The sequence below is a fragment of the Camelus bactrianus genome, chromosome 27 (genome assembly GCF_048773025.1).
Source record: "Camelus bactrianus isolate YW-2024 breed Bactrian camel chromosome 27, ASM4877302v1, whole genome shotgun sequence".
NCBI lineage: Eukaryota > Metazoa > Chordata > Mammalia > Artiodactyla > Camelidae > Camelus > Camelus bactrianus.
This window is the reverse complement of record NC_133565.1, coordinates 22,490,137-22,500,374: the sequence shown is the minus strand read 5'-3', so window position 1 is coordinate 22,500,374 and position 10,238 is coordinate 22,490,137. Positions and strand designations below refer to the sequence as shown.

Here is a 10,238-nt window from a genome sequence, read left to right as displayed (position 1 = left end):
CCCACCCAACAGCCTGTAGGCTTAAGGGCTGGGAAGCCTCAGGCCAAACAACATACTAGGTGGGAACACAGCCCCACCCATTGGCAGACGTCCTGAGCCACAAACATGGCCCTACCCACCAGAGGTCCAGGACCAAGTTTCACCCAGCATTGGGCAGGCACCGACTCCTGCCAGGAAACCTGCATAAGCTTCTAGTCCAGCCTCATTCACCAGGGGGCAGATACCAGAAATTAGAGAACAACAATCCCAAAGCCTGTGGAAGGAATCCACAAACACAGGCCAGACTACACTGGGACCGGCTGGACCCTGGCCCTTGGGTGACAGGAGAGGAGTGTACTGCTGGGACTCATAGGACATCTCCCACAGAGGGCCACTTCTCCAAGGTCTAGAAATGTAACTCAACTATCTAAAAATACAAATAGATAGACAATATGAGGTGGCAGAGGGATATCTTTCAGGTCAAGGCACAAGGTAAAATCCCAAAAGAAGAAATAAATGATGAGGAGACAGGCAATTTATCTGAGAAAGAGTTTAGAGTAATGATGGTGAAGATGTTTACAGAACTCAAGAGGAGTATAGTTGCACAGAGCAAAGTTTTTTGCAAAGAATTGGAAAATATAAAGAATACCCAAACAGTTGAATAAAATTACTGAAATGAGTAACATACTAGAAGGAACCAAGAGTAGACTAAATGAAGCAGAAGAACAGATCAATGAGCTAAAAGACAGATTAGTGGAAATCACTATTGTAGAACAGAAAAGAGAAAAAAGAAGGAAAAGAAATGAGGTTAGTTTAAGAGAATTCTAGGACAGGAAGTGCACTAGTATTTGAATTATAGGGGTCCCAGAAAGAGAAGAGAGAGAGAAAGGACCTGAGAAAATTTTTGAAGAGATAATAATCAAAAACTTCCCTAACTTGGGAAAGGAAATAGTCACCCAAGTCCAGGAAGTGCAAAGAGTTCCACACAGGATCAACACAAAGAGGAACACACCAAGGCACAGAATAATCAAATTGACAAAAATTAAGGATAAAGAGAAAATATTAAAATCAGCAAGAGAAAAGCAATAAATAACATACAAGGGAACTCCCATAAAGTTATCAGTTGATTTTTTTCAGCAGAAATTCTACAGGCCAGAAGGGAGTGGCATGATGTATTTAAAGTGATGAAAGGGAAAAACTTACAATCAAGAATACTCTATCCAGCAAGGCTCTCATTCAGATTTGATGGAGAAATCAAAAGCTTCACAAATAAAAGCTAAAAGAATTCAGCACCACCAAACCAACCACAAGAAAAGGGAACAAAAAGTAGAGGGAAAAAAAGGACATAAAGAAGATTACTGTGGCAATTTGGGGTCATGTATGGTTCCATATAAATTTTGGAATTGTTTGTTCTAGTTCTGTGAAAAATGTCGTGGGTATTTTGACAGGGGTTGCATTGGATCTGTAGATTGCTTTGGGTAGTATGGCCATTTTGATAAAGTTGATTCTTTCAATCCAAGAGCACAAGATATCTTTCCATTTCTTTGTTTCGTATTCAATTTCCTTCATCAATGTTTTACAGTTTTCACAGTAGAGGTAACCTCCTTGGTTAGGTTTATTTCTAGTTAGTTTGTTGTTTTTGATGCAATGGAAATGCTTATGCCAGTTATAAAATTCTGGTTTTTGAAGTGCAAAAATAAAAATGGGAATGAAGGGCCACAAATGGCAAAATATCCTTCTTTTTATGTGTGAGTTGTATTCCATTGCATATATGTGCTACATCTTCTTTATCCATTCATCTATTGATGTGCACTGGAGATGCTTCCATGTCTTGGCAATTGTAAATAGTGCTGCTGTTAATAGTGGGGTGTATGTATCTTTTTGAATTAATATTTTTGTTTTTCTCAGGTATGTGCCCAGGAGTGGAACTGCTGGGCCATATGGTGGTTCTGTTTTTGGATTTTTGAGAAACCTCCATATTGTTTTCCATAGTGGCTGCACCAATTTACATTCCCACCAACAGTGTATAAGGGTTCCCTTTTCTCCTCATTCTTGCCAACATATGCTATTTGTGTTCTTTTTGATGATGGCCGTTCTGATAGTTGTGAGATGGTGTCTCATTGTGATTTTAATTTGCATTTCCCTGATATTGGTAATGTTGAGCAGCTTTTCATGTTTCTGTTGGCCATCTATATTTCCTGTTATGGGAAAATGTCTGTTCAGTTCTTCTGCTCATATTTTAAGTGGGTTGTTTGTTTGCTTTTAATTGAAGTACAGTTGATTTAAAATGTACTAGTTTCTGGGGTATAACATGGGTGGACTTGGAGGGCATTATGCTAAGTGAAAGTTTGTCAGACAGAGAAAGACAGATACTGTAAGATACCACTTACATGTGGAATCTAAAAAAATACAACAAACTAGTGAATATAACAGAAAAGAAACAGACTCACAGATGTAGAGAAGGAACTACTGGTTACCAGTGGGGAGAGGGAAGGGGGAGGGGCAAGATGGAGGTGAAGGATTAAGAGGTACAATCTATCAGGTATAAAATAAGCTACAGGGATGTATTGTACAACATGGGGCATATAGGCAATATTTTATAATAACTATAAATGGAGTACAACCTTTAAAAACTGTGAATCACTATATTGTATACCTGTAACATATAATAGTGTATATCAACTATACTTCAATTAAAAAATATATTGTAAAATAAATACATAAATAATAAAAATAAAGAAAAAAGAAGGAGTAAGGAAATGGAAAAGAAGTGGAATTTAATAAAATAGAAACACAACAGAGGAAAATTCACAAAATTTATTTTTTATTGGTAAAGATAGTAAAATTGACAAATCCCAGGCAAAGAGTAATAGAAAAATATGCAAATTACCAAAATTAGGAATGAGAAATAAGACATCACCACAGCTAATAAATTTGAAAACAAATGAAGTGGATAAAGCCCTTGAAGAGTAATAGTTTAGCAAAGCTGATATAAGAAGAAATAGAAAATCTGGACAGTCATATGGCTAATAAAATAACTGAACTTTGTAATTAAATAGCACACAATAAAAATTTATGTTGTAATGGTTTCACTGATGAATTTTTTTCAAACTTTTAAAAAAGAAAGAATATCAGTCTACACGAAGTATTCCAGATAATACAAGTGAGAAAAACCTTTCAGCTCAGTTTATGAGTTCAGCAATCCTGATATAAAAACTTGACAAGAACATTACAAGAAAGCAAAATTATACGTTAAGATCTCATGAACATAGAATATTTTTAATATAAAACATTAAATAAAATATTATCAAATCAAATCCAATGATATATACAAAGATTTGACATCATTCCCCTGTGGGATTTATTTGAGCTTCTCTAAGAACATTGGGGAGCCAGCACCTGGTTTTAGGTAGGAAAGAGTCAAGATCACGTTTACATTTTAAGGAGTAAGTCTAGGAGGCTGAGCAGTTGAAGCCCTGGAGGTGGTTCAGGTGACAGATGATGGCGGCCTGGAGCATGGAAGGGATAGAGGAGCTGGCAGTGCACTGATGGCGGAGGTGGTGAGGAGAGGTCTTCTTTTGAAGACCTTGTGATTGTGAGTTATGCTGGCTGGGGAAGAAGGAAGAACCTTCCAGGACTTGCCTCCTTGTCAGCACTATTAGGAAAGGGATGTAGTTCCAAACCCTACAGGAAGCCAGGCACCTCCTGCATTGTGTTGTTTGTTTCACCTCTGAATTTTCAGTATCGTTTCTTTGCTGCTCACTGCCTTCTAGAAGGAGCCTTGCTCCTGAAAACAGCCTTTCATTGCAGAGTGAGCCTGCCTTGGCAGTTGAATTTGCTGAAGTCTTTTGTGGGTGGAGGTGGGGTGGGGGTTGGAAGGAGGGAGACAGATGTAGGTGGAGGGCTTGGTTTAACACATCAAGCCCTCCAAGGCTTCCTCCTTTCCCCCACCTCTCCAGGTAGGTTCTTCTCAGTTCCCAGATGAGGTCAGTACAGAGTCATTTAAGGACATCCATTACCTAAGATACTTTGGTCAGAGGATTCCTCTTACTAGGAATTTGAGTTGTGTCCTCTGACATCCTAGTTTAGGGTTGGTGAAAGGGGAGTACACAGCGCCTCCTCGCCCCAGGCCAGGTGGACAGCACAATGAGACGACGACCATAATCATTTGGGTGTGAAACTCGAAACTTGAGGAATAAGAAGTTTAATACCTATTGCTCTGCAAGTCCAGGGAGCCTGAGGTCCGGCTGGGTCCCTTTCCCACCGAGCTATCCCAAACACTCCGTTTTGAATCAGAAGGGGATTTAGAAGCGAAGAGCTGCCGGCCGCGAATCCCTTTAATGCCCAGGCCGGGAAGAAAGCGCGTTAGGATCTGATTGCGCTGAACAGAGGACCCAGGAGCCTCCCGCTCTCGGGCTCGGTGTGGCGGGGGCGTGCTGCGCGCTGCGCCAGGGCGGGCAGGCGGCGGCGGCGGCGGCGTGGGCGCCGTGATGCAGGTGTGACACCCGAGGACTCCTGCCTCCGCGGGGATCGTCCCAGCACCGCATTAGCCCGAGCTGCCGGCAGAGCCACCAGGGCGGACGATGCTCCGCCCGCACCCGGAGGCGGCCGCCCGCGAATTTCCCACCCAGGTAGGAGACGCAGTTGCTCGCTCCGGTGCGTGTAGATCCAAGCGGGCTGCGGACCCCGCGCGCTCCCGGGGACCCCCGAGGCTCCGGCTCGCCTTCCGGGGCTGAAACGAACACGTTGCTATCTCTGAATGTTGTTTATAGTAAATAGCGTGAAAGGCAGGGGAGAGTCTTGGAAAGCCGGCGCAGGAAAGCAAGGACTTGCCCGCTGCCCGGAGCTGCGCGCCTGTTTGAAGGTGGCATCCCCAAAGGCTGTTTTTAAATCCTGTTTGAACTGTTAGCGCCATACATAGTTTTGCAACTTAGGCTACTGACGTTTATAACCCCCTTTCCGTAAGCTTCCTTGTCTCCGTTTTTAGTTTTAATTTTTTCCAGTTAGATGAATTTTTGTTGTTGGTTTGTTCCTAAAGAACAGATTAAAAACAGGTTTACACCTGGTGGCTCTGGGTTGGGGTGAGTGTGTATTTCTGCATGTGGAGGGCGCCCTCCGCGGGCGTGGGAGCCGTTTCTTAGGGACACAGAGAGGATTTGTTTATAGATGGATTTTAGCGCAAGGAAAAGAACATGATTTGTTCTGCAGGGATGGGTGAGCAAATGCGTTTAGCCAGGGAGGAGCGAGGCACTGCCGTTTCTTCCGCAGACGGGTGTTAGGTATCTCTGCTGTCCAGGGTTCAGCCGGGCTGCTGAAACGCGAGCCTTTAACCAGAAATCACAGATGCAAACTAGCTCCTTTTAAAGGTAACTTAACACCGGTGCCTTGGGCTCTGACAGGGGCAGCCCACTGGTGTGGGGTGGGGTGGGGCACTGGGGGATGCCTGCTCATTTTTTTTAAAAGCTTGTTCAGAGACAAATGTGGGTAGCTTTGAGGTACAGGGAGTGGCAGGTGAGGGATGAGAGGTATGTGCCTGAGGGGGAGAACTGGGCATTGTAGCCAGCTCAGTGGTCCTTCTGGTCTACACTGGTCTCTGCTTCTGCTTCCTGCTTTTTCCAGAAGAGGTGACTTATCCTTTTTGCTCCAGGGGATGCAGCAGATAACAGTACAGGGTCACTCTGCATCTTTCTTGAGTCAGCAAATACTGGTTGGGCACCTAGTATATGTCAGAGGCCGGCTTAGTCCTTGGGGGTACAGAGATGATGAAAACAAAGTCCAGCTCACGCCTGGTGAGGGAGAAACACCTGTAATAATGAAGTGTGATAAGTTCAGTAATGCAGGTGTGAGAAGAGTGGTGGGAGCAGAGAGGAGGGAGGAATTTATTATGGTAGTGATTAGTTTGGAAACGAAGCCCTCCTAGGTGAGGCATTACATGGATTTCAGTAGGGACGTGGACTCTGTCTTGATCCCTTGGTCTGTGAGTGACCCACATCACTCTCCCACCCCGTCAACATCGCAGCCACTGGTTGGGCAGAGCTCTCCAAGTCACAGTGGGGCTGGCATTTGCGGGATATGACCAGACCCCGGTAGACACAGACATAGGCTGAAACCAAGGGAGGAGCGTGCCCAATGCAGGTCAGACTTTTTTTTTTTTTTTTTTTTAATAGTCTGTTTTCCTAAATCCCAGGACCAAGAAAGTTTTGGAGCATTACTTCACAAGGACAGGGATTCAGGTTATTCTCAGAGAAGATGAACTTCTGCGTTCTTCCCCCTTGGGTCCCTGACCTGTCTGTGCCTGTCTCAGTTCAGAAGGAAAGCTCTGACCTTGAATGTCTCTAAATGGGTGGAATAAAGGAAAGCTAGAGCTGTTCCAACCAGTATGCTCTGGGAAATAAAAATCCAATCTGATGTATGTTTCTTCCTGGACCAACACTGTGGTGGGTGATGAGAAATGGTAGAATGAAGAGCTCTTGTGTTATGCTTGTCGCCAGAGATGCGTATCACGTGTATTTTGTAATCTAAACCATCATTAAGGTATTTGAAAAGCAGGCTGGCGCTTGCACTGCAAGGAGCGTGGGCTTTGATGCTCAGACAGAGCTCGGTGAGTGTCTTGCGCAAGTTACTTAGCCTCGCTTTGAGCTTTGGTTTCCTGATCTGTAAAATGGAAATGACAATGCAGTTCTTATGCTATAATCGTGCCATAGGTGCTTAAAAATATTTGTTCCTTGTGAGATGATCATCATATATAAATTGCTTGGCACAAAGTAGGTGCTTAAGAAATGGCAGTTCATTCACTGAGTACCTACTACGTGTCAGGTCCTGCTCTAGGTGCGGGGAATACAGAATTGAACTAAATAAAGCCCCCTCAAGGAGCCTACCTTGCGTGTGTGTGTAAGTATGCGTGTAAGATAGTGAACAGATAAGTGTCTAGATTGTGGATCAGCCAGGGATGTATTATGATGGAGAGGAATAAAATAGGGTAAGAGGAATGGGGACTGCTGCCAGAGGACGGGGTGAGGATTGTTAGTTTTCAAATTCAGTTTGGCCAGGGAAGGCTTTGCTGCTAAGTAACATTTGACCAGACCCCTGGGGAGGTGAGGCGCGAGCCAGGCAGATGTGTGAGGAAGAACAGTCTGGGCAGAGTAACAGCACCTGCAAGAACCCCGAAGCTAGAGAGAGGTATGTTCATAAGAAAAGCAGAAAGCAGGCCAGGGAGGCTGCGGTTGAGTGAGTGAAGGCAACAGCAGGAGGACCTGAGGTCACAGGGGTAACACGGCAAGGTCACTGGGGTATTGCCTCTGATGATTTCTATTTGTCATGAAGATTAATATCCCGAGCTCTTGTGGAATGAACTGGCTGAAATCCTACACTCTGTGTTTGGAAGGAGGCTGGTCGGGAGACATAGGTTCCTATGGTCACTCTGCATAAGTGAATGCGGCCAGCAGAGGCATAAATCTTTACAAGGTGATGAGAAGCACAGTGCAAAACAGTGCTCAGAGACCTTGCATCCAGATCAAGGACTGTTTTAGTGCTTCTTTGGAACCTTAGTGTTATGTTCGTTTCCTTTCCCCCACAATGAAAGAAAGGGTCACCGTTAGCGAATAGTCCCGCAGGTATTGTCTTTGCTAGTTATTATTCTTTTCCCTTTGAGAATGACAGCGATTTCTATGGTTATGGAAAGGTGTTAGAATCAACTGGAAATGTATTGCCCTTTGGTGTACCATGGACTGCGTTTACATTGTGTTATGTGATGCATTTATTTAAGGCTTCCATCTTGAAGGCTTAATATGAAAACCACAGTTTGCTGCTCTGCCCCTTTCAGACCTGGTTCCCGTAGAAAGCATGGTCTGGGGATTTGAGAGCTCCACCCCACAGCTGTGCTTCATACAGTAGGGCTGCTGCAGTGTGTTCCAAGGGCAGAAACTGGGGCTGGATGCTGGATGTTTATCAAAGTTTTTGTGAAACAGGATGCGATGAGGCTGGGTCCTGGTTGGGTGGCTGACTAGGTGTCCCCCAAGTCACCTAAGAAGGTGACCTTCACTTCTGTGAATTTCTCCCATCTAGGATCTGGCCTTCAGTCTTGCTGCCTCAGAAAGCCAGCGTCTCTCTGGGATATATCACGGTGACCCTGCTTACCTGCATGCCAGTCTATTGATTTGCAATGGCTGGGACACTGTATGGCAGGGAGGTGTGTCTTCTTCCTGCCGACCCCCCTTCGTGAGAACTAAATCACAGGGAGAAGCTTTTCTGACGAGCATGTACTCAGAGCAGAGCAGCTGAGATGCCTCCTTTAGGGACTGATCATACACTTTAGGGCTGACCTTGACCTTGGGACTACAGAACAAATTTCCCCACAGCTTAGTGGCTTAAGACAGCAGCCATTTCTCATTTTCTCATGTCGCTGGGCTGGCCGGGCAGTTCTGCAGACCCGAGCTGTGCTTGGTTGATTGCAGCTGAATTTGCTCATATGATTTTTATCTGCTGTTGGAGTGGCCGATGGCTGGCTGCTTTAGGATGGCCTGGGCTGGGATGACTTGGCTCTGCTCTGGGTGGTATCTTATCCTCCAACAGATGGGCCTGGCATGCTCACACGGTTGTCGCAGGAACCCGAAAGAGAGTAGAAACTTGCATGACCTCTTGAGGCCTAAGCTTATAACTGGCACACTGTCATTTCATCCTTGTCTTATGACCAAAAGTGAGTCACAAGGCCAGCCCGGAGTGAAGGAGTAGGGAAGGGAATAGAGTACACTTCTTGATGGAAGGAGCCGCATAGTCACATTGCAAAGAGCATGGATACGGGGAGGAGGGTAAGAACTGGGACATCTCTGCAATCAGTCTACCATATGGATCTTGATATGTGAAGTCTCCTTAGCTAAGGCTCTTTTCTCCTGAATTCTGCTTGAATGGGCAATGCCTGCAACTTGCCCTTTTCCTTTTTTCTATTTTTCTGTATCTCCATGGCTGACCAACTTCAGACATGTATATCTTTAGATAGTCATTCACTCACCAAATATTTATTGAGTGTTCTCTATGTGCCAGGCATGTTGTAGGCAGGGGATCCAGCAAAGCCCAGCCTCCTGAAGCATTCATTCTGGTTGGGGGAGAGAATATGTTAATCAGTAAATGTGTCATATTAGGTGATGAGAGAGCATCAAGCGGGGAGAGGAGGATGGGGGGTGCCTGGCTGGGGGGCCTGGGGAGTGGGGTGGAGGAAGGGGTGGGAGTGGTCAGGGTGACATGAAGGAAGTGAGTGAGCCAGTTGGATGTCTGCGGAAAGACCCTCCCAGGCAGGGAAAACCAGTGCACAGCCCCAAGGGAACAGAGAATTGGTGTGTTCTGGGAACAGCAAGGGGGCTCAGGTAGAGGGAACTGAGAGAGGATGACGATGATAGAAGAGGGGACTGGAGGAACGGCAGGGGGCCAGGCCATACGAGGTTGTTTAGGACCTTGTGTGGACTTCGGCTTTTACTCCTTGCGAGGTGGGAAACCGTTGGAGAATTCTGAGCGCTTGTTGCCATTCTCTGATTTAGGTTTTGCAGTGATCACTTGCGCGTTAGAGCTTAGAATAGACTGTAGGGGTTAAAGGTGGAAACAGAGAGATCATTCAGGAAGCTACTGCAGTGATCTAGGTGAGAGGTGGTGGTGGTTTGGACCAGGGTGGATAGCAGTGATGGTGAGAAGTCATCAAATTCTGGATGTATCTTGCTGGTGGGTTGGATTTAGGGTACGAGAGAAAAAAGGGAGTCAAGGATGACTCCACATGTTTTGACCTGAGCAACTAGAAAGTGTAGCCCTTCACTGAGACGAAGAAGGAACAGCCGTGGAGTTCAATCAGCCACCCAATGGGAGATGTTCAGCAATTACTTATATATGTGGGTCTAGAGTTGAAGGAAGAAGTCCTGGAAGGAGATGCAAACTTGAATTAACATGTTTTTTTATTTGTCCCTTCAATGAGCTAACTCACTGCTGTGTCACCAGCGCCCAGAATATTGCCTGGCACATAGTGTGTGCTCCATGAGTATTTACTGAATGAGCGAATGGAATCATTTAATCACTGGAGGTGACTGCAGATCTTTGCATTGATGGATTTTGAAGCATAATGCCCTGAAGTTATTCCTTTTCTTTCCAAGGTCTCATGAGAGCCTTACTGTGGATCCCCTGGACTAAAAACAGACTCTAAATGTGAAGGCTCCAATTGCTTACATCTTATAGAACGCAATGTGAAGTGACAAGTAAGAAGGAGAAACAAATGGAAACCA

The 10,238-nt window shown here is 45.1% G+C and overlaps 1 protein-coding gene across 3 annotated transcripts in view; it reads left to right on the top strand.

Moving 5' to 3' along the window:
• The first annotated feature begins 2,840 nt into the window (after positions 1 to 2,840).
• The window catches only part of SV2B (synaptic vesicle glycoprotein 2B), a 157,736-nt gene continuing 150,338 nt past the window's right edge, over positions 2,841 to 10,238 (top strand). Inside the window, exon 1 of one of the 3 annotated variants that reach the window (XM_074354006.1) lies at positions 2,841 to 4,610. The gene's annotated coding sequence lies outside the window, so the exon portion shown is untranslated. Of the gene's footprint in view, positions 4,611 to 5,165; positions 5,346 to 10,238 lie in introns of those variants that run through there. The other 2 variants (XM_010962924.3, XM_010962926.3) reach the window with 2 other exon arrangements.